This window comes from Bacillus rossius, assembly GCF_032445375.1.
Source record: "Bacillus rossius redtenbacheri isolate Brsri chromosome 4 unlocalized genomic scaffold, Brsri_v3 Brsri_v3_scf4_2, whole genome shotgun sequence".
In the NCBI taxonomy this organism is placed as follows: Eukaryota; Metazoa; Arthropoda; class Insecta; order Phasmatodea; family Bacillidae; genus Bacillus; species Bacillus rossius.
Genome location: NW_026962011.1, coordinates 17,661,537 through 17,682,213, shown reverse-complemented (window position 1 = coordinate 17,682,213; position 20,677 = coordinate 17,661,537). Strand labels below are relative to the sequence as shown.

The window sequence follows — 20,677 nt, the reverse complement described above, 5'->3', positions numbered from 1 at the left end:
GTGAAATAATGTTTACATCTGATTTCTAAAAACTATAGGGTAGGGTGGGGTTAAATAAACTCTATATCCACTGTGCTGTAATATATATATATATTTTTTCAAAAGTCATGTAACCAAATTATTATCATTTTTCTTACAATTTATTTTAAAGTACGTGAGAGTGTTAAATAATCAGAAAGGAAGTGTAGCTTCTAATGCGCATGCATAAGTACAAGCAGCTATATGTAAAAAATATTGCCTGTAAATTAGTAATTAAGTGCAAGACATAGTCCAATCCACAAGTAAAGAAACTTTAAATGCTCATTGCATTTAAACGTGGGCGTAAAAAGAGCAATTACATTTTTTAACCTTAACGACACTCGCAATTCCGTCCGCCATTACTCACTAGTATGGCAATTACATTGGAAAATAACAGTTTTAGTCAATTCAGGATATACCTAAGTACTTTCGAAGTTGGACTTTGGAAAAAAAAGTATCTTCCGTCAACTGCGCGTTGAGATCGTTAAGATTTGTCTGATCATTATTAAAATCAATCTTAAACGAATATAACTGTCATTATTGTCATGCAGTTTAACGCAAACGAAGCTAAAATTTACTTCCTGTCAAGTTGACAGTACACAGAAAAAGTATCTCCATGACTTAACATTCCACTGAACGAGCTAGGTCACTAAAAATGGTTAACTAACTAAAATTATACATACGCATATTTTCTTTCCGGACATCAGGGAGATATTTGTTAAAAATTAGTAATTTATGTATGTAACAATCTGACAGTTTTACGTAATCGGCAGATGCACACAAGTTAGTTGATACAATGGCAATGTTACATTATCAATTTAGCGGAAGGATATTGAAAGTAGATTCTTATATGGGCTTCCAACAATGTTCTAATTAACTCCAATGCAAATTAAATACGAGTATTACACCCTTTAAGTTAAAAGCAAATAATTCTATGTGCTTCCCCCCCCCCCCCAATAAAAAACAGTTTATTGAAAGTTATACGTTAAAAATGATTGGCCACTGAAATATGTTAAATTTAGTTTACGATAAGAACAGATGTAAACTTAACGTATTAATATTTGAGTCAGTTTAAAAGTTTCATGTGAAAGACGTCACTAGACCCACACAAAATGTTTAATACTCTATCCGATGGAAGGTATGAAAAATGACTCATGCAGGGTCTAAAAAAAAATTAGATTGAAGGTGCACGCAGAGAGTTCCAGCTAGCCTTGACCTTTGGAATAACGGTGACGTTGACTGATGTTGCTCTATTGGATGATTGCCGCTGTACGAAGAAGTGTTATTCAATAAACCGTTTTAAGAATGCCATGCAAGATAACTCAAGCATGCATTCTTTGAACAAGGCCCCTACCCTCATTTTCTAGTTGTAAATACTGCGTCTCAGACAGGTAAATGATATTCAAAGTCAAGATTTCGACTCCTTCAGAGGCTGGTATTCCAAGATACAAAAATAATGTTTTAGCCTACATGTATTAAATGTGCTAAACATGTTCCCTTGCCATATTCCTATTTCACGATAGGACACGGCTAGTCCCTTATTTTTTTAGGAACAGATTTTGGTGACCTATCCGTGAACTATCTGTTGCCTAAATTCCGCGGATGCGCAGAGCTCACGATTTTGTTGATTTCGTCCAGATGGTGGACCCGCGTCTGGTGCTTTTAAATGGTTTATATTTCATTTCGTGAACATAGGGAAACATACCAAACGTATTTGTGTGTTAAATTAAACTTTGTGATAGTGAAAATCTCCCGGAATACATTTTGTACACGTTAATGGTCATAACAAGAAGTAATCGCAGCTTAAAAAGTACTTGAGAAAATAAAAAAAAAAGTTCACTTTTGGCACGATGGTGTTGCTATCTCTAGGTTTTTTGCCCTAACAATTACATAGATAGTTGCGAGACGTCCGCTAGAATGCTTTGGAATCAATTTCTAACCCCGCGAAGAAAACCGTTTATAAAACGGTCACCGTTTTGTTCCCTATCTGGGTTTCGGTTTGGACACGTTCTGGAATACGACCCGCGAGTTAGGTTACGGTTGTTTTCCAACATGGCAGTGCTTATTCGCTATCTTACCCGAACTTACTGGAATACCAACCTTAGTCCTGTTGCTCATCTTAGGACTGAAGGAGCTGCAAGACTAAATATTATGACCGTTTCGAGTGCCATTCGTATGCAAATATCTTAGTATGCAGAAGACAAAAATTGGTTCAGCCAATAACATCATTATCGGTATGTTTTTGGTTGGAACATTAAATAACATGTCATGATCTGTTCGAATGTGGCCCAGTCAAGCTCTGTTCAAACTTTCAGTAAAAAATTCTATGGAGTCTTGGATGCAAGTCTGACTGTCAGAAGTTGATTTCAAACGTTCAAGTTATCTGGGGCTTCACTGCACCTCACCGACTAATGAATAATTAATATAAGAATCCTAACGATCTTTAATACACACCAAAACCATTGACTTCATATAAAGGGCAACTGAAAGTCTGACTCAATTCACACCATACATAAATGCTTACTCTTAACTTTCAAACTGTATCAGATGAAACAATTGTTTTATTTTTTTATGTTGTTTGAAAATATAATACGTCGTACAGCAAACACAAATTTAAAACGCCGTACTACCACTGTTTTCAGCTTGAGCCATTAAAATTTGTCTAAACTTGCCATCTATTGCGAAACCTCGTATCAGTTTAATAATTACCTGCATAGTTATTTTTATGTTTAACTTATCAAGTTCATAAACACAATACTCCAAACATCTTGGTGCGTTATTGACAAAAATAATTTTACTAATGAGAGTTCACGCAACTAACTACTCAGCGGAAATGAAAAATAAATTAATATTATACTAGAGGAAAGAAAATACTCGTTACGCAGAAAACAAACTGTTAATTCTCTAATAGCTTCTTATTTGTATTACATTTTTATAATTATTTTATAAGTTTCCTTGAAATTAATAAAAAAACCTTTTTACAATCGTTTTCATGATATCCAAATTAAAAAGTTATGTTTTGCTATATTATTATTTTTTCACGTATTTTTTAGTGGGAAATAAGATGAGTTAAAACAATCCTTGACTATAAAATGCAGTAGCAAACATTTAATACAACATTAACTTATAATTACTAGATTTATTCCGCTTGGAATATTTCAATTATTCAGAAATGCAATTTTTTTTTCTCTCTCTTTCTTACAGAGAACTTTTTTCCATTCATTTGTTGCACATTAAAAGTATTTTAAAATTAATTCGTACTGTAATTGCGAGTGAGCAAAAAACGCGATACGCTTACAGTTTCATCCGCATTTTCTCAACTATGTGTGTGTATTTAAAACAAAACAAAAATGGAAGAAATCGCAACTCTACGTGGTTCGTAATACCAAGATACTTTCTTCCGTGACAATGGAGATGGCTCAATTCTCGTCTGTGTGTGTGATGGGAAAGGGATGAAGAGAAGGGGAGAAGGAAGGAAGTGAAATGAGATTTCCACCTCACAGTTTTAACTCTTCTCTTTGTTCCAGTCCTTGGAAGTGAGAGCGTTATCAGTTCTGAGTTTCGTCCATTAGTCTAATGCACGTCGCTACCGCTGCGTGGTTACAGTTCTGGGCAGCAGTGTTGCCACAACGGTCTCTCTCTCTCTCTCTCTCTCTCTCACTCGCGCGCTCTCTCTCTCCCCTCGCTAAAACTACAATTTCAGGGCTTCTTATAATTGGGCCATTTTTTTTTTGTATTCGAAACGGTCACGTGGCCCGTTTTCGTCAACGATATCAAGGACCGGTTTTTGTAATTTGCTTTTTACGTTCTGTAAATTTCGTAGCTTACGAATCACCGATTCGCCACCATCATATTAGTTTGATCTTGCACGAATGCTAAATGCTAAATTTATTGAAATTGTTAAAGCGTATATATCACTGTTTATTTTCGCCCTACATAACAATAAGTCATAATTGAAGTAGCCTACAATAAAATGTGCGTACCAATAACAAAATAATGTTTATAATTTATAAATATAATTATTTTAATAACTTAGAGATTGTGAAATTCAAAACATTGGCTTGGTACAAAAATGATCTATTGATGAATATGATGATGAATATGTTAATTAAAATAATTATTAATAATTGCTACTGAACTCGTGCTGAAGGCTTCTTTAAAACTATCTGAGCACAAAGTGTCGATTGGTGAGTATCAATTAGAAGCTAACAGAACACAAAACACCAAAAAACACATTACCAGTGAAAAACTAAAACAAATATGGCTTGGGTCTTCTGACTGACTTATGTAGTTGTCGGAATACGCAAGTTACGTCCATGATAGAAACAGGAAATTTTCTAATGTGACTTAAATAAACCAAAATGAATAAGAAATAAGTTAAGTAAAAATTCACATGAAATTAGTTCATCAAATTTTATTTCTAAAATAACTGCAGTACCCGGCGTTGCCTGGATTCAACACAGGATGAAGGAGACGATTTTTTAGAAATCAGATGTAGACAGTAATTGTCTCCTTAGGGTCTCACCAAGTAGAACGATAGAAAATTGCCAAACCTTACTAAATGACCGTGTGGCAGACATAGAGGAAGACACACACACTCACGGTTTGTATGTCTATGTCATATGATTTTCCGTTATAAAAATAAATTTACCCACGGCGATCGGTTGAACGGTATTAAAATTGATGCGCTGCAGCGCCATCTAGTGGAGGGTTACAAAATATGGGTTGCATAAAAAACTTATACAGGAAAAATAAAACACTTCGTTGTGCCAACTTACATGATGATCGGTCAAACTGTGTCGGAGTTTATCTATCTTATATATAAACATTCATATATAAATAAATAAATATATATAATGACAACAACCAAACCATGTATGTCGATATTGCTGAATTGCAATAGCCAATCAATGAGCTCAAAAGATTTCCACTGCCCATCAAAGTCTGGTAAGCTTGTATTTTTGACTGATGGGCTGCCATTCATTTGTCACCAGAATACAGAACTGGTGAGTTTGTATTTATTTGTTCAGATGCTATGTATAATAGCATTGCGGTTGTTAAAACTCATATCCAAATAATTATATCAAGACTCTGAATTTTTCTGAGGGTATCTAAAGCAGTCCGTACAGGAACATGCATTAGTGGCAGAACTTATTTGTGAAAATACCATGATGGACGGATAATGTTATGCTGTATGTAGCTCGGCTAAATGAGTTGCGTTGACGGACGAAAACGTGACGGAGGAATGTCGGACGGAGACGACGGGCTATTATAATTCCGGATTTAGACTTAAACCAATTAAAAATATGACTAATTTGTAAACAATTATTAACTTGTGGTTTAAGTAATGGTTTCCCATGTATTTATTTCGCATCATTAATCATCAGGACCTCAGTAGCATTTTACAACTGGACGTCAGTTATTTTCCTTCTCAAGCTGGACTCCCAATCATCCGTTTCATCCGTCTGTCACCCGTCCGTCCGTCAATTTTGGTCCGTTATTTCTCTCGGTAATTATTACCGACTCTCAACCATCCACCGTCCGTCCGTCCGTCCGTCACTATTCTAAAATATCAGTGATACAACTTTCCGCCACATACTTTCTCAATTGTAGGTAAACTTTTGGTGAAAATAATTTGCTTGGGATAATTAACTTTTGTTTTTATGAATGTGATAATAATTTGACAGGCGGGAACCGTGCTTTGACAAGTGGATTAAACGGGTGCCGTTTAAAAATAACATAAGTCATGCCAGCAATAAATAAAATTATGCTTCTTTTATTACTGCGCCAAAGGAAACAGAAAGAAGCTATTTCTATCCAGGCTTTTTCCCTCAGTTGCTTATCCCGATAGTCTTTGCTATATATATTATACAAATGCTCCCTTTCCCGGATGTAATTTATCAGCATTTCTTCCGAAAAGCTCATTCTCATAAGCAATCTTTACCGTTATTATGACAATAATAATCGGTCAATACGACACAGCCTTCTATATATTGCAAATTAAAATAATCGAACACTGTTTTCGGAAAGTCGTATTGAAGACGATCGACTTAACACGACGGTGGACCATCCGTTGGTCCGTCAAAAGCTAAAGCTTGGCAAGGTTTTGACGGACGGACGGATTGAATTTTTCGGGAAATCTGATTGGCTGCAGGTCACGTGATTGACGGACGGACAGGTGACGGACGGATGAATCGGATGATTGGGAGTCCAGCTTCAGGTTACAGAAATAACAAAAAAAAAAGTTAGACATTCAATGGACGACTTGAAATGGGGCGGAGCAAAGCAGTTCAAGTAACGGTGGGTTGAAGCAAACGTGAAATAAAAATAAACAGTCACTGCTAATGGAAAAAACTAAGTTGAAAGAGTTGTCGTGGACAAAATAATCATTAATTTGAATTCATACAAAGTTGGTTTAAGGATTTTGAATTTTGGAGGATTTGGGAAGCAAGAGGCTTAAACAAAAAGTAAAGTTTTCATGTTTCCACGTATTATAATTGTGTGTGGATGGAGACACGCGGTAAGGACGTGTTTGTGAAATACCTTTGCTATCCACGGTAAAGAAAACGTAAAAGCCAGATTTACATACTTTCGTGGAGAGGAAAAATCGAATGGTTTTGAAATCCCCCACGCATACATACTGTGATGTTGAAGCAGGGCACATAGTTTTTATTTACATTGCAGTTTTTGCGTGCCGATATATGAAAACTGTTTTCTGTTTATTAAAAATAAATATTTTATTGCCAAATAACTCAGAAAATATTCATGCCTTCTACAACGAAATTATCCTTAAAAACTAGTACACACAATATATTATATTCTAAAGCACATATTACTGATGCCGAAATCGAATTATACTTAGTGTCTTGAAGAACTCCGTCCACATATTTATTTGAATGTAATTTTGATTCTCATATCTTGGATACAGGTATTTCCTTCTTCACGTACATAGAGTTAACTTACGGTACATCAAAAGTGTTGCTTTGTGTAATTTTTTTTTTACTGAGAAGCACACGTTACTACAAAGTAAATATTTTTTTTTACTCCTTGTGCATAGTGAATTAGCGGGCAAGCGTTTTGAGGAAAAAACATAAATACACAAAAAAAAGTAAAAATTTGAGTAGGTACTTATAGTTGTCTCTGATTTCCCTCCCCCCCCCCCCTTCGCAAAAAAAAAAACGAATTGGCGTTTCGAAATTTCTGTTGGATTCTGAAATACATACTTACATGTGTGGACGGCAATAACGCCCAGGAGAATGATGAGGTAAAAACAATAAAAACTAGTAACATATTGAAAAGTGCATAATGTTTATAATCGTAACACTAGAACTCAGAAATTACATATTCCGAATTTTATCTATTTTTACGGAAAAGCCGCTACCCATCCAAAATTACCACTTCTAAGACGTGCAGCAGGTCTTTACGAGTATAGTTCTCACAATTTAGCTGTGTTTTTAAATGGCTTATAGGCCTACTCTGTATTATTAAAGGCTAAGAAAATGAATACGTACTAAACTTGCATTCGTATTTGCTACACTTGTTTTGTCTATTACCGAGTTGTATTATATCCAATTTGATAGCAGCTAGTCACGAATGTGGCAGGCCCTTATGCTGTCCGTACAAACACATGGTTTTAATCTTACTTTAATTTATATTGATCTAAATGTTAATATCCCTAAAAACAAGAAAATGTATTTGTTTAGTCAATAGTTCTCGGACGTGAGAACTTTTCTATTCGTGTTCTAGGCCTACTTAATTTGAACTGTAACGAATTTTTCTGCGTGGGGGACTTAGTTTTCTTGGCGATGTGAATGTAAAAATAACTGGGGATGTTATTCTTATTTTAAAAATTTAACAACGTTTCTGTAATATACACGCTCGTGCGCTGAGAATTGTACTTGGCCGATCGTCATTGCAAAAATTTATTTTCATAATTTAAAACGTTCAATTTTTAAAGGTGTGAAATTGTATTTCAGGCGCAAAACATGAACTTCTACAATGAGGTACGAAACAATATTGTACCATTGTTTAAAACGCTTGAACGAAAAAAATTTATTAAATGCTTTCTTGCGGCCTTACGCAGCATTAGGAAGCGAAGCGACTGCTTTGTTCCCCACAACCCCTTCTTCTTGTGTGTCACGTGAAACAGTGACGTCAGAGGGCGGGTACCCCATGTCGTCCATTAGGTATCTACCGAAACAAACGTTAATCCAGCATATTTATTTCATTCGGAATAATATGACAAATTTAGTTAATAATTGAATTGTTCTGTAAAATGAGTCATTAAAATAAATTTAACTAATCTTCAAAGAAAAACTTTTCACTCTAGAACTGTATTTTTTTAAAAATGGGAAATTTAAATTATATTTTTAATTTACGTAATATCATTAACGTACTGGATTTAAACTCGTAAATACAAAGTGCTTGAGATTTTATTACTTGAACTAGTTGGCATCTGTGCACGTGTTCTGGCAGTGCAGCTGGCAAAATAAGTCGTTCAATGACGGCCTCAAATATGTGGGTGGTCTGTCTAACCATTGATTTTTTAATTCACTGCGAAGATCGCAGCAGCCACACAGCACCCGGCGTTTCACCTTTTGTTTCGTTCCCTTTACCCCCCCCCCCCCCTAGGAAACCAAACCCGCCCGCGACCGAATGACCCCACTCGTCACGCGGTGACAAATGACGTCACACACCTAGCGTCACCAGCAGACGGCCGGCGTGTTTGAGGCGGGGTCACGAGTTTTCGGGAGGGAGGGAGAGGGGAAGATGGAAGCGGAGGAAGGAGGGTTTGCCGCGGGGGTTGATAATGGACACAGGGGAGGAGGCAGACGCGAGGGTTGTGTGTGTTGGTGACGTATGGCAAAACACGACACTGGCTGGTTCTGAGTGGTGTCCACTTTTATTGCCGGGACACGCCCCTGTAATTGCCACATAAATAACTCGTTTATTACACCAGCGCGCGCGCGCCCTGGCGATCCGCATGTTAACCTACTTGGCAGTCGGTCCATTTTCCCGTGCTTGCGCGCTGATGGGGAAACACTTCGGGCCCGGCCGTGGCAGAGAGAGAGAGAGAGAGAAAAAAAAAATATTTCCCTCCCGCTCGCGGTGACATTGGGGTTCTTTGAGGGGGTTTGGGTGCGAAATGTGAGATCAGAGGGTAACCCTCGAACAGCGATCACAAGCGCGGAGAAACATCGAACTATTCCGGAACCAGCGCGCGGGGGCATCGTCAAACTCTCTGCCAAAACGTCTCCTCTCGCTTGTGTCATGTGCCACGCGGCGGGCGTCCATAAATCCGCCCCGAAACGAGAACAGGCAAAGCTGCATTTCGCTCGTTTCTGGCAACTGCTGCTGCTGCTGCTGCTGCTGCTGCTGCAAAAATAAAAATATATATTGAGCCGAGTGTTTGGTGTTGATCTATGTGGACATTTTCCTCATGTGACTACAACAACGATTGTTTCGCGGATTCATCGGGTAGAAAAAGTAGACTCGAGGAACATATACATCTGCTGATTGGACTTTAGTACTCTCAACACTTCCTTGACGATCCAGAGCCAGTTATTAACAAGGAGAAACCAGCCACGTGCAAGCCACCAAAGTACTTGACCTCGTTAGGCCTATCGAAAACAAAAAATAGCATTGTTAAAATACTTGATTTTATACAGGGAAATGGAGTCTACCCTGGAGAAAGATGAACCCGCAAACAATCTTGGCTTAACCTATGACTTCAGACGTCACAGACTTTAAAATTTTACTTAATTGTCTTGTTTCAGCAGCATCCAAACACGTTTACGAATAACAGGTAATGCTATAAATATATTAAATCAATGAATGAAATTATGAACGATTTGGGGCTTCAAATCAAAATCGTGTCGACATCGATTTCATCAGAGAGGATGAAGTGTGAAATGATGTGAATAGAGGGGTGACAGGAGTACTTCGTTAAAACCCACCGGTACACACGGAGAAGTACGCCATGTTTTACACTTGCTAGAAAAAAATTGGTGCTGACCCCGCCCGGAATCGAATCCGAATAACCTTGCCTGGAGGTAAGTTATTATTTTCGACATTCATTACCATCTGGGTATTTTGTAAGAGGATCTCGTTATAAACGAAACGAAAAACTTTTCACTATCTTGACTTACTGTACATTTAGTTTGGGTCCATAAACTCGTTATCAAAATTTAACGCCTTTGCAACGTCCTTCACCTACCGAATTTCCAATTTAGATGCAAATTGAATAAACATAAACAGAAACTCGAATTACCGTTAGACGACTGTAAGGAGAGAAATTGATTTGCATATAGGTAATCGGGAACAATTAAAATAGTCCGAATATTCCTAGATATATTTCGAAAGAATAAAAATATTCAAAATTTTCAATCTTTTAAGATACTACCCAAAAATGGTAACTTTTGTCTTGGTTCTAGGAGTTCGAACTTTGAAAATTTTAAAGAGAAGACGGAACATTAGCTCTCTTACGAACGTAGTCACTTTACTTGAATGAATTTAATTATAAAATACTCAGTGCAATTTTATGGGTAATTTTAACTCAGAATAAATCTTACAAGTTCGCGCTGATTACCTATGAAAGAGTTTGAACAAAGGTTATCTTTAAGTGCCCGCATAACAGTAGGAACCACGAACAAGAGGTAAAAGCGTAGCCTCCTACCTACAACCTCCCAAATTAGAATTCTCTTTTATAGAAAATGAGGCATCTCTTAAGCATTAAAAAACAAACAAAAACATTAAACAGCAGCAAGTAGAATTTATTTTCTTTGAAGTCAAATAGCGAGCCATAAAACAAAACAAAAAAATTAAACTGCAATTTACAAAGACAAAAGAAAGATAAGGACAGAAGGATGTCACTCGAAAAAAAAAAAATAATCTTTAGTCTGAAATTTAGGTTGAACACCAGCAGATTAACTTTTATATTAATATTATTTACTTCGTTAATAACCAATTATTATGAATATCATATATATTATTGATATCAATTCATATATTTAAATCGCCCGAAAAAAAGAAAATACTTTTATTTTAATATTGTTTTACTTTATTAATTGACAGTATAGAAGTTGTCTAACATTAAATTCTAAAATTATATTTCTCCAACTTATGTGTCAAATGCTGTATATATTTTTTCTTTTGATTACTGATATACGTAAATATTTTTTCTCAAACACGTAGAAATTACGATCTATTTTAAGAGCTGAAGTTCTTCAAAAGAATGAATATGGTATAAACCAAATATGGTAAAGTCCTACACCACATTCATAGGGTATTTAATTTACACGTACCCGTTTTCAGTCAACGATCCCATAACATTTCTTCCATGGCTGAGAAATATATAGCGGTATTTTCAAGAAAGAATAACCATTGCAGTGTTACTATCGTCAGATTTCCACAACTTTTGTAACTAAATGTAGTTTTCTTGTTTCATAATTCACGAGTCTATTCACACCAATCCATATCTATATTATATTTTATAGGCACAGAAACGGCTATGTTATTACAAAAAAAAATTATCCTAGCTTGATATATAAAATAAAGTGATAGCTAAATTCGGCAAGATCGTTTATTACACAAATCTGACCAGGGGGGGGGGGGGAATTAAGACAGACTTAAAAAATAAAATAAAAATATTGCCATAAAATATACAATATTAATAATATAACATCCATTTGAAATTGTTATGTATAGTATCAAATACATTTAAAGTTTTTGTAAACCTTGATAATATTATTTTTTAAATTTAGTTTTAAACATATTTGATACTACCAATTATTACTTCAATACCTGTTCATAATGTGTTTTTAGAGTAAAAAAAAAATTATAAATGCTTAAATTGAAATGACTAGTTAACCGTTTTAAATCGTTATTATTTTTAGGTATAGTTGCAATTAATTAATTATATGTATTTACTATTAAAATATTTTGTCTTGAATTCTTGATAACTAAAATCGTTTGCACAGGAGCATATAAATATCTTGAGTGGTTAATTTATGAAATTTAAATGGTAGATATGTGGTTTTCATGGGAGTTTTATTTCCTATAACAGAAAATAATTATCGTACCTGGGCCGGGCATTATCAAACTCATTGCTGTGTCATTCTTATTTAATGCTACAAAATGCTGAACGCCTTGAAAAGATGACATACAAATTTTTTTTAGCGGTACAGGTTTTGCTAAAATGTGCAATCGATCGGAATATATGAGAACATAAAAAATGCGTGTTTTTGATCAGTTTCCAAAACGATCTACATTTTGTACATAAAGCTACATTTTTTGTGAGCCTTCTTTTAGTTTTAAGTTTCGCTGCTTTCACTCTGTCAATGAAAGTGTCTTTTGCCACAGATAGACTGAACAATGCTCCAGATATTAACTTGAGTTCACATGAAAAAATGATACGTTAAGTTGAAAGGTACCTACTCATGGAGCGGATTTATGTTTCATCATCTATATATATAAAAATTTAGCTTCCGTATGTATTTGGCCGCAAAACTCGGAAAGTATACGATGGTTTGGATTGAAATTTTTACAGAACATTGCATCTTAACAGAAGAGTGTTTATATGAAATAAAAGTTTGGGAAAATCCACCGGAAAAGTCGGAAAAAAAAGTTTCTATAACTAAATATCATGGTCACCCAACCTAGTTGTGACCACGCTCGACGATGCTGTATCATATTGTCGAAGTTCAAGCACATCAGGCTACTCGACCATTGTGCCTTGACGACTATAATTTACACAAATATGCATGGTTGAGCGAAAGAGCCATTCTAGCGGCTAAAAATGTTGACGTACACGATATGAACAATAGTATTATAAACAGAATCGAAGGTGAAACAATGACATACAAATCTATTGATTCAGTAGTGCACCAAAATGAAGCAGTGAACTTTCCAACGGAATTTCTCAATTCACTCGATGTTCCAGGATTACCACCACATATTTTGAATTTGAAAATTGGTGTGCCAATTATATTGCTTCGAAATATCTGTCAGCCTAAATTATGTAATGGTACACGATTAGTAGTTAAAAAATTAATGGATAATCTTATTGAAGCAACAATTTTGATTGGACTTCATAAAGGTGAAGACGTATTACTTCCACGAATGCCACTTATTCCGACAGATATGGCGTTCGAGTTCAAACGACTTCAATTTCCAATACGCCTTGCGTTCGCTATGACCATCAATAAAGCACAAGGACAATATTTGCAAGTGTGCGGTTTGAATTTAGAAAATGAATGCTTCTCTCATGGACAGTTATATGTCGGGTGCTCCAGAGTCGGTAAACCATCTGATCTATATGTTTATGCAAAAAATGGGAAAACAAGGAATGTAGTTTTTCCATTAGCTTTACAATAAAAATATTTAAGCTAAACACATTTTTATTTCTTCTATTACATTCCACAGCCATGCACAGTAAAATATTAAATTAAACAATGAATTAATATTAAACTGTGCCACAGCAAAGCGTGGCCGGGTTTAGCTAGTAGTCTATATGCAAAATCACCTATACTTCACCTACCAGCTGTTGTGTACTGAATGTAAAGAAACATAAAAATAAAAACTATCCTTTACAACAATGCTACATGGTAGTAAGTGAAAGCCATCAAATACCTTGAGCCTCACATTAGTTGAGCCAATTAAAATCTAAGTTTGATTAAATTTTTATCAAATAGTTAGATAACGAGGAAAAAATATTTTGCAAGGGTAGATAAATATGTCAATGGTTTTTGATAGATAAACTGAGAAATGTTTCTTTATTAGTTGAATCACACACACATATATAAACCTTTTTATAGAGCAATATTCACTGAAATATGGCCATAATTTTATTATGTGGATAATTTAGATATTTTTTTTACTTATTACGATCCAGCTAACAGACCTTAAGCTGACACTAAAAAACATAAAAAAAAGACATAACAAAAACACAGACAAAAAATAGTGATCACAACAAATGTAAAGGGCACATGCGTATTTCCAAACTATCAACAAAAAAGATTAAAAAATTTAATAGAGTTATAAAAAAACTCTGCTAAATAAATAAAATGCAATTAATATAATATGATTAATTAAGACCCATACATAGTGCTTTTCTAAATCAACTTGAGATATAATAAATTATTTTACTAAAAGTGAAATACTAATTAATAAAATAATAAGCAGCTAAGGTTGCACTAAGAGCTGATAGAGAAGGGTTCAGATGGGACGTATTAGAAGCTAAACTATAAATTCTCTTCATAAATGGAACAGAAGTATTCGTGATAAATTACATATGGTTGTAAAATTGTACTTTTACTTGAAATAAACTGTATCACTACAAAATAGTGTTCGCAGTAATACTGGGCTCGGATTCTTAAATGGGCATTTATGATTTCTGTTGACCCAGTACCTCCAATAATAATTAAAGTTATCTGTAAACAGTTCCCTAAATGGCTTACCAGTATTAACTGCTGCACATAATAAGAATGATGAAACAAAATAAAGTCAAATTGTCTATATTTTATTAACTTTTCCATGGCTTAAAATAATAATTCTTGAATGAAACATCAATTAAAATATAAAAAAATGCGCAAATTTGTGTTAGAATTACTTAGTATTAGCTCGAAAAAATTTATTTCAAATGTACAAAAATAACAATATCCATGTGTTCTTCAAATTAACATCGTTCTTGTAGTATAACAAACTATTTCTTGGCAACTGGTTGCCAAAGGAATCTTTTGTAAAAGTACAAAGTATATTTTCTGTGTACCCATACTTTCCATGAACTCTTCTCCGTATGTTACTCATGTTACTTCACACTGCATACATTTATAGGTATAGTCCAAACCAACCAAAAGACAAAACACACCTTCTACACTAAATCATGAAGACTATTTTATGAGGATTCGTTAAAGTATCGCTAACGAGCGATATACTACAAATATTTTTAGGAGCACCACAACGCATAAACAATTTATATGTCTATGGTGAGGTGAATACATTGTAATTTCGGTGGCTGTAGGGTGTAACTTTCGTGGATGCATACTCTTCTACCTCAAAACAATCATTTACTGGTAAAAAAAAAACTCATTGATGGTAATAAAGTACGCATCTAAAGTAGAATGTTTTGTTTTAAGATAGTGTAGTTTGTTTTGTACCTTTTCTTAATTAATTAATTACACATCATTGGAATAAAATATCTCAATATTATAATTTAAAGTTTATAGTTGGTATTTTTTCTAAACACCTGGAGTCTGTTTTTGTGATTTGATTCCAAACTACAGGTCAATATTCTATTTTTTATTTTATTTAGTTAAGTAATATATAGAAACACATAGAGGATCACAGACTCTAGTATATTTTCTTATGTAACTTATTAATCCCAGCGAACGTTATATTTTACTAATCAGACCGTCAATATTGTAATGAAAAACAAGTTAAATTCAAAAGCACTCAATGGTCATATATTACTGTTACACGCTTAATTTTTATATAATTCAGTTAATAAGGGCGGTAATCCAAAACGTTCGGGTAAGGTAGCAGATAAGTACTGCCTTATTAGAATACAAATCTAACTCGCGGGCTGTGTTCCAGAACTTGACCAAACTGAATCCCAGTGTGGGAACAACACGGCAATCGTTTTAATAAACATTGTCCTGCGCGGAGCTAGAAAATGAGTCCAACGCATTCTACAGGACGCTTCGCAACTATCGATACATTTGTTACGGCAAATATCCTAGAGATAGCAGCACCATTGCGCCAAAATTGAACCGCCTTTCTTATTTCCATCAAGTACTTTTTAAACGGCGATTATTTATTGTTATGACCATTAAAGTGTACAAAATGTATTCCAGGATATTTTTGCTATCATAAAGCTTCATTTGGCACACAAATACGTTTGGTACGTTCCCCTATATTCACGAAATGAATATATACGAGTTAAAAGCACCAGACGCCGGTCCGCCATCTGGACGCAATCAATAAAAAAAGTGAGCTCTGCGCATCCGTAGAATTTAGGCAACAGATAGGTCACGGAGAGGACACCAAAATCGGTTTCCTAAAAATAATGGACTGGCCGTGTCCTATCGTGCACTAGGAATACGGTAAGAGAACAGGTGTTCCACCTTCAACACATGAACCCTTATTTTTGTGTCTTTGAATACAGGCCTAAGAGTACAAAGGTTGTTTTTTTTTTCTTGTATTTTGTATTACAATTTGTTTCATAGGATAATTATAGCGTCGGTGTCTCACATTAAAAAATATATATATAATTGATATCCATTTGCAGTTCTAAATGATCAATTTGATTAGAAATACGTACGGCTTAAGATCATCAATACACAACAATACATGAAAGTGAGGTAAACCATTTTAAAAAAACCGGTGCGCATACTTAAGTACGCGCGTTAGAAGTCATACCTACTTGGTGTTACAAAAAACAAACATATTTTGCTTGCAAATAATTAAGAGAATAAAATTTAAATAATGTTTGAAGTGATATTATAAATATGGTTATTCAAGTATAAACTAACAAAATAAAAAATTTATTTATATTCAGTATTCAATATTCATACAATAATGTGTAAAAATTAACTAATTAATGTAGTAAAATTATCGAGATTAATTAATAATTAGTAATGAAAATTAATATGTATGCAAAATGTTTATTCGAAATTAATAATTTAAATAATGTATTAAATACATAATAATGATCTATAATGCAAATAAATTATACATACGGGAACATAATATCAGAAATATTCCGATAAAAACGACCAGGAGTCTACTAAACCTACCACAGACACTCTCTGATAGCGACAATGGAAGCTTACAAGCAACCTGACATTGTTATACTTACGGGAACATTACCTGAATTACATAAATACACTTTAAAAAGTTTTATACACACAATTTCTCATACAAATATTTAAAATATATATTTTTTAATGATTAGAACCTGTTTTCAAAAACAACCACGAAAGTACAAGATGTAAACGCCACGTCTATACATTTTATTTGTATATTGTTGCCTTTATTTATTATGTGAACATTTTGTTGCATGGTGCGCGCGCATCGTAAAAATTTACTCTCGTAATTTTTTCATGACACGCCTAAAGAAATATAACTTCAAAAATATCATTAACAAATACATTGTTTTTTTTTTAAATTTCAGAAAAAGAAAACTATTATAACAGTGCGATTGGTCGATAAATGCCAGAGTCCTTCTAACAGTATAGAACGTTTTTCTGTGACGAGTCGCGCATTTCTCTCACCACCCCTTACCACCGCGTCATGAACCTGTCCATTCCTTAGCGCCAGTCTGGCGCTGACAGCGAGCCGCAACGGTCGTTTACCGTTAATAGTGTCACTTTGAAATGTGTGAGAAAAATAAGGATCCCACCAAATGAATGCGAAAAAAAGTCCGTACTACTGAAATTTACAGGCAGATAACCGAGGTTTAAGGTAATGTGATGAAGCTTTATTTCGAAAATAGTGCATCATGTTTAATGGCGGAGGAACGAATATTCATGATGAAGAACGCTCAGGCCGACCTTCAGTTGTGACTCCGAGTGAATGCCACCTGTTCCCCAGATAAAAGTTTTTTTTTACTACGGACCACTATAGAAGTGACAACGAACTGAAAGAGGACGTAAATGGCTGATTCAACTGGCGGTAACTGAGTGTGCAGGAGGCATAGGAAATGTGGTGATACGCTATGACAAATGATTACATTTCCTTGGTGTCTACCTGGAAAGACATTTATGGTATATTGATATGTTGTAAAATAACTTTAGTTACACTATCTTTATAAATAAAAAGGCAAATGTTAGTTAGTTAAAAATATTAAAGTTCCAAAAGGTCTTCACCGATTGCTTTGAAATTTTGACAAAACGTTGCATTCGAATACGCGCGAGTTTTAATACACCTTTGGCACACCTTTGAAAGGTGAAAAGATAAATGAAAATATAGATCGATAAAAAATAGACTTTCAATATTTTTATTGCTGTAGTGTGACATATATATATATATAGGTACCTATATAGAGGACAGATAGAAAGATGTAGAGGGAGACATATAATATACAGATATATATATATATATATATATATATATATATATATATATATATATAAAGAGTTAGAGATAGGTAGATATAAATGTTGATAGAGATATAGAGAGATGATTTTTATATGTGTACCTACTTTAAACATACTACAAAAAAATTGTTTGATGCATTTCAGTACATGCCGGGCATTAACTAATCTTAAATAAAAATATCCAGATAAACATTTGTTATTTTAGAATGACCCTCGCAAATGTGACAAAAATGTCTCCTTTTTAGAATTGAAATGAAAATAGTAATTTTAGAGATATATGGGTAAATTCCATTAGATTATCTCTTACGTAAAGGATTAGAACAGTTTCGCAAAGCGATGGAATCGATTAGCGGAGGGGAAAAATTTGGCGTTAGTTTATACATAGCCCAACCTGTAATCTTGAAGTTTTAGTCACTATATCAGACTCGGTTGCTTTTTTTTTTGTATTACGTGTGGTGGAAATTATTAAAAAAATTATTAGGTAGTAATATCTTATTTCAAAACTTTCTTGCCCCCTACGTATTAAAAATAAGTCCTGACACAGGTGTTACTAATTTAATTAGCACATTCTTTAGTATTAAAACTAGGAATATCATAACAAGTAGTGAGATTAATTGAATTAATTTCTTTATTGCCCACAGAACCATACTATTTTAAATTGTGATGAATGACGATAATAGGGTAATGCATGTGTATGTGAAGCTTCCAAAATGTTGATTCGGATACTTAATATATAAAAATTATTCTGAAAACACTCTTTTTGGTAAATTCACTTTCCCAAAAATTCAGTTCAAAAACTAAATCAGGAAGAAGAAATACCAATACAACTTCAACCGTTTCTTGGATGCTTTTCTTAAACAGACACTACTCCTATGTCATCGGCCGTTTTAAAATGGCGTAGTTCTTATGAATCAGTACTTATGTGCCCACGGGTAGGCGACGAGTTTTAGAGTATAAATAGCAGCCATTTTGTATATTTAAACATTGAAATTCAATTTAAATTTCAAGAGTTAAAATTTATGGCTTTATAATATACAAGATTTTTTTTAAAACATTGTTTGGGACATAAGCCATTGCTGCTGTATGTCATAAATAATGTTTTAAATCAATCTGACCCATTGCAAGAATCTTTCACCAAAAAATCAAGATGGCAGTGACAAATCCTTTTAAAGCTAAAAAAAACATGTAATGTGTAACATCTAACCTCGGTAACGAGCAAAATCATATGTACTCGTGTTGCAAATACAATTATAATACGAAACTTCAACACAAAATTTAACGTAGTGAAGGCTTTTAGGCACCTGGAATCGAACAGCGGTCCAATAGCTTCCAACTGCCAGCTCAAGGTGTCTAAAAAAGCAAACAGTTGCTCAAAATGCCACGTTTTGGTATGTACGTGGAAGAACCAAGGACTGGCGTGGGCGTTCTCTACCAGTTTCTGAAAGACAGGTAAATGTATGTAGCAGTTCATAAATAACGGCGTGATCACGATACAAAAAGAATAAGTCAATATATTTTCAAGTATCAAACAACTAGTTTTATTAACCGACTTCAAAAAAGTAGGAGGTTTTATGTTCGACGGTATGACATTTTTTTAATGTATGTTCACCGATTTCTCCGTCAATTGTGGATCGATTTTTTCAAATTAGATATCACAGTAAGCAAACAGTATTAACAGCACGTCACACGTGTCTAACAAATCCTCGTGGACAACTGATCACAGAGTAGCAACATTTATAGATCTACAGAACGAAAGTTACGTCAAAATATCTAGGATACATATAAATTCCACGGAAATTTATCAATAAGTATGGAATCATATAAGACATCACAATATTCACTTATCCCTATTGGCGATGATTCGGTATTATTAAAGTAACACGTAAAGTATAACATATAAAAAAGTGATCGTACGCATCTACAATGAAGGTGCAATAGAGTCTGCGCGCAAACAGAAGTGCATAAAATCAAACAGCATGCAATAATGTAACTTACACGTTTTATAAAATTTCTGCCATTAACGAGATAAGTAAGCATAAAACCCGATTAAACACGAGAAAGCATAGCGACACGCGACTGCCGGTTATCTGATCACTACCAACCACGGGAAGCAGCACATGTTACCCAGTAGCGCCACTGACAAGTTCAGTTACCAGTTAACAATAAAGCAATTAAACGGGACCATAAATAAAACAAAACATGTGATTCGCCTCACAGTGTAAACGAGCCTTTGCACGCGAAGTCAAGTCAGACACAGCGCTTGCATCACTTACCATACCGTATCCAAACTAAACATTTGATCCGCACGTAAATGCATCGCAAAACGAAACCCAGCAGTAATAGGGAACGGCAACCGTGGTGAATTTCCAATTACAGAGCTGAATTAGTGATTAGAGCTATTATCCCGCGCACGGGAGAGGTAACGAATTTATATGGTGGCATTGAAGACAAGTCATCATAAAAAAATGTAATTTAAAACAACGGACAACAGCCGTTTTTAAAAACATGAATTTACATTTACGTTAAATACGAGCCCACCGCCCGTTTCACAGCGACGAACAAAC

General features: G+C 34.5%; 1 protein-coding gene across 2 annotated transcripts in view; it reads right to left on the bottom strand.

Annotated features, from left to right (window-relative positions):
- LOC134541895 (lachesin-like) overlaps positions 1-20,677 on the bottom strand; it is a 387,782-nt gene that overhangs the window by 78,245 nt on the left and 288,860 nt on the right. The gene's annotated exons all lie outside the window — the stretch shown is intronic.